This window comes from Triticum aestivum, chromosome 3B (genome assembly GCF_018294505.1).
Source record: "Triticum aestivum cultivar Chinese Spring chromosome 3B, IWGSC CS RefSeq v2.1, whole genome shotgun sequence".
Lineage (NCBI taxonomy): Eukaryota > Viridiplantae > Streptophyta > Magnoliopsida > Poales > Poaceae > Triticum > Triticum aestivum.
Window position 1 is genome coordinate 395,396,091 of NC_057801.1, and position 5,270 is coordinate 395,401,360.

A 5,270-nucleotide genomic window follows, 5' to 3' on the forward strand; every position below is an offset into this window, starting at 1 on the left:
CTCCCGAACCCGTAGGGTCTACACACTTAAGGTTCGATGACGCTAGGGTTATAAAGGAAGTTTGTATGTGGTTACCGAATGTTGTTCGGAGTCCCGGATGAGATCCCGGACGTCACGAGGAGTTCCGGAATGGTCCGGAGGTAAAGATTTATATATGGGAAGTCCTATTTTGGCCACCGGAAAATGTTCGGGATTTTTCGGTATTGTACCGGGAAGGTTCTAGAAGGTTCCGGAGTGGGGCCCACCTGCATGGGGGGACCCACATGAACGTGGGTAGTGGGGGCAAGGCCCCACACCCCTGGTCAAGGCGCACCAAGATCCCCCTTAGAAGGAATAAGATCATATCCCGAAGGGATAAGATCAAGATCCCTAAAAAGGGGGATAACAATCGGTGGGGAAGGAAATGATGGGATTTCTTTCCTCCCACCTTGGCCAACGCCCCAATGGACTTGGAGGGCAAGAAACCAGCCCCTCCACCCCTATATATAGTGGGGAGACGCATGGGAGCTACAGACGAAGTTCTGGCGCAGCCCTCCCCCTCTCACAAGTCTCCTCTCCCGCGGTGCTTGGCGAAGCCCTGCAGGATTGCCACGCTCCTCCACCACCACCACGCCGTTGTGCTGCTGTTGGATGGAGTCTTCCTCAACCTCTCCCTCTCTCCTTGCTGGATCAAGGCGTGGGAGACGTCACCGGGCTGTACGTGTGTTGAACGCGGAGGTGCCGTCCGTTCGGCACTAGGATCATCGGTGATTTGAATCACGACGAGTACGACTCCATCAACCCCGTTCACTTGAACGCTTCCGCTTAGCGATCTACAAGGGTATGTAGATGCACTCTCCTTTCTACTCGTTGCTGGTCTCTCCATAGATAGATCTTGGTGACACGTAGGAAAATTTTGAATTTCTGCTACGTTCCCCAACAGTGGCATCATGAGCTAGGTCTATTGCGTAGATTCTTTGCACGAGTAGAACACAAAGTAGTTGTGGGCGTTGATGTTGTTCAATATGCTTACCGTTACTAGTCCAATCTTGTTTCGACGGTATTGTGGGATGAAGCGGCCCGGACCGACCTTACACGTACTCTTACGTGAGACAGGTTCCACCGATTGACATGCACTTGGTGCATAAGGTGGCTAGCGGGTGCCAGTCTCTCCCACTTTAGTCGGAACGGATTCGATGAAAAGGGTCCTTATGAAGGGTAAATAGCAATTGGCATATCACGTTGTGGTTTTGCGTAGGTAAGAAACGTTCTTGCTAGAAACCCATAGCAGCCACGTAAAACATGCAAACAACAATTAGAGGACGTCTAACTTGTTTTTGCAGGGTATGCTATGTGATGTGATATGGCCAAGAGGAATGTGATGAATGATATGTGATGTATGAGATTGATCATGTTCTTGTAATAGGAATCACGACTTGCATGTCGATGAGTATGACAACCGGCAGGAGCCATAGGAGTTGTCTTTATTTATTGTATGACCTGCGTGTCATTGAAGAACGCCATGTAAATTACTTTACTTTATTGCTAAACGCGTTAGCCATAGAAGTAGAAGTAGTCGTTGGCGTGACAACTTCATGAAGACACGATGATGGAGATCATGATGATGGAGATCATGGTGTCATGCCGGTGACGATGATGATCATGGAGCCCCGAAGATGAAGATCAAAAGGAGCAAAATGATATTGGCCATATCATGTCACTATTTGATTGCATGTGATGTTTATCATGTTTATGCATCTTGTTTACTTAGGACGACGGTAGTAAATAAGATGATCCCTTACAAAATTTCAAGAAGTGTTCTCCCCTAACTGTGCACCGTTGCTACAGTTCGTCGCTTCTAAGCACCACGTGATGATCGGGTGTGATGGATTCTTACGTTCACATACAACGGGTGTAAGACAGTTTTACACAGCGAAAACACTTAGGGTTAACTTGACGAGCCTAGCATGTGCAGACATGGCCTCGGAACACGGAGACCGAAAGGTCGAGCATGAGTCGTATAGTAGATACGATCAACATGAAGATGTTCACCGATGATGACTAGTCCGTCTCACGTGATGATCGGACACGGCCTAGTTGACTCGGATCATGTGATCACTTAGATGACCAGAGGGATGTCTATCTAAGTGGGAGTTCATAAGATGAACTTAATTATCCTGAACATAGTCAAAAGACCTTTTGCAAATTATGTCGTAGTTCACGCTATAGTTCTACTGTTTTAGTTATGTTCCTAGAGAAAATATAGTTGAAAGTTGACAGTAGCGATTATGCGGACACTAGAACGCTTATGTCCTTAATGCACTGCTTAGTGTGCTGAACCCCAAACGTCGTTTGTGGATGTTTCGAACATCGAACATACACGTTTTGATAACTACGTGATAGTTCAGTTAAATGGTTTAAGTAGAGGCACCAAAGACGTTTTCGAAACGTCGCGGAACATATGAGATGTTTCGAGGGCTGAAATTGGGATTTCAGGCTCGTGCCCACGTCAAGAGGTATGAGACCTCCGACAATTTTCTTAGCCTACAAACTAAGGGAGAAAAGCTCAATCGTTGAGCTTGTGCTCAGATTGTCTGAGTGCAACAATCACTTGAATCGAGTGGGAGTTGATCTTCCAAATGAGATAGTGATGTTTCTCCAAAGTCATTGCCACCAAGCTGCTAGAGCTTCGTGATGAACTATAACATATCAGGGATAGATATGATGATCCTTGAAATATTCATGATGTTTGACACCGCGAAAGTAGAAATCAAGAAGGAGCATCAATTGTTGATGGTTGGTGAAACCACTAGTTTCAAGAAGGGCAAGGGAACAAAGGGATACTTCATGAAACGGCAATTCAGCTGCTGCTCAAGTGAAGAAACCCAAGGTTGAACCCAAACCCGAGACTAAGTGCTTCTGTAATAAGGGGAACAACCACTGGAGCAGCATTACCCTAGATACTTGGTAGATGAGAAGGCTGGCAAGGTCGATAGAAGTATATTGGATATACATTATGTTAATGTGTACTTTACTAGTACTCCTAGTAGCACCAGGGTATTGGATACCGGTTCGGTTGCTAAGTGTTAGTAACTCGAAATAAAAGCTACGGAATAAACGGAGACTAGCTAAAGGTGAGCTGACGATATATGTTGGAAGTGTTTCCAAGGTTGATATTATCGTACGCTCCCTCTACCATCGAGATTGGTATTAAAACCTAAATAATTGTTATTTGGTGTTTGCGTTGAGCATAGACATGATTGGATTATGTCTATCGCAATATGGTTATTCATTTAAGGAGAATAATGGTTACTCTATTTATTTGAATAATACCTTCGATGGTCTTGCACCTAAATAAATGGTTTATTGAATCTCGATCGTAGTGACACACATTTTCATGCCAAAAGTATAAGATTGTATGATAGTACCACTTACTTGTGGCACTGCCATGTAAGTCATATTGGTGTGTACGCATGAAGAAACTCCATGCAGATGGATCGTTTGGACTCACTTGATTTTGAATCACTTGAGATATGCAAATCATACCACATGGGCAAGATGACTGAAAAGCCTCGTTTTCAGTAAGATGGAACAAGATAGCAACTTGTTGGAAGTAACACATTTTGATGTGTGCAGTCCAATGAGTGCTGAGGCATGCAGTGAATATCGTTATGTTCTTACTTCACAGATGATTCGAGTAGATGTTGAGAATATTTACTTGATGAAACACAAGTCTGAATTATTGAATGGTTCAAGTAATTTCAGAGTGAAGTAGAAGATCATTGTGACAAGAGGATAAAATGTCTATGATACGATCATAGAGATGAATATCTGAGTTACGAGTTTTGGCACACAATTAAGACATTGTGGAAATTGTTTCATAATTAATACCGCCTGGAACACCATAGTGTGATGGTGTGTCCGAACATCATAGTTGCACCCTATTGGATATGGTGCGTACCATGATGTCTCTTATCGAATTACCACTATCGTTCATGGGTTAGGCATTAGAGACAACCACATTCACTTTAAATAGGGCACCACGTAATTCCGATGAGATGACACCGTATGAATTATGGTTTAGAGAAACCTAAGTTGTCGTTTCTTAAAGGTTTGGGGCTGCGACGCTTATGTGAAAAAGTTTCAGGATTAAGCTCGAACCCAAAGCGGATAAAATACATCTTCATAGGACACCCAAAACAGTTGGGTATACCTCCTAATTCAGATCCGAAAGCAATATGAATTGTTTCTAGAATCGGGTCCTTTCTCGAGGAAAGGTTTCTCTCGAAAGAGTTGAGTGGGAGGATGGTGGAGACTTGATGAGGTTATTGAACCGTCTCTTCAACTAGTGTGTGGCAGGGCACAGGAAGTTGTTCCTGTGGCACCTACACCAATTGAAGTGGAAGCTTATGATATTGATCATGAAACTTCGGATCAAGTCACTACCAAACCTCGTGGGATGACAAGGATGCGTACTACTTCAGAGTGGTACGTAATCCTGTCTTGGAAGTCATGTTGCTGGACAACAATGAACCTACGAGCTATGGAGAAGCGATGGTGGGCCCGGATTCCGATAAATGGCTCGAGGCCATAAAATCCGAGAACGGATCCATGGACTTTGGTGGACTTGCCCGATGATCGGCAAGCCATTAAGATAAATGGATCTTTAAGAAGAAGACGGACGTGGATGGTAATGTCACCGTCCATGAAGCTCGACTTGTGGCGAAAAGTTTTTCACAAGTTCAAGGAGTTGACTACGATGAGATTTTCTCATCCGTAGCGATGCTTAAAGTCCGTCGGATTCATGTTAGCATTAGCTGTATTTATGAAATCTGGCAGATGGATATCAAAACGAGTTTCCTTACCAGTTTTCGTGAGGAAAGGTTGTATGTAATACAATCAGAAAGTTTTTGTCGATCCTAAGGATGCTAAAAGGTATGCTAGCTCCAGCGATCCTTCTAAGGACTGGAGTGAGCATCTCGGAGTTGGAATGTATGCTTTGATGATGATCAAAGATTTTGGGTTTGTACAAAGTTTATGAGAAACTTGTATTTCCAAAGAAGTGAGTGGGAGCACTATAGAATTTCTGATGAATACATGTTGATCAGAAATGATGTAGAATTTCTGGAAAGCATATAGGGTTATTTTGAAAGTGTTTTTCAATAGAAAGCCTGGATTAAGCTACTTGAACATTGAGCATCAAGATCTATAAGGATAGATCAAAATGCTTAATAATACTTTCAAATGAGCACATACCTTGACATGATCTTGAAGGTGTTCAAGATGGACCA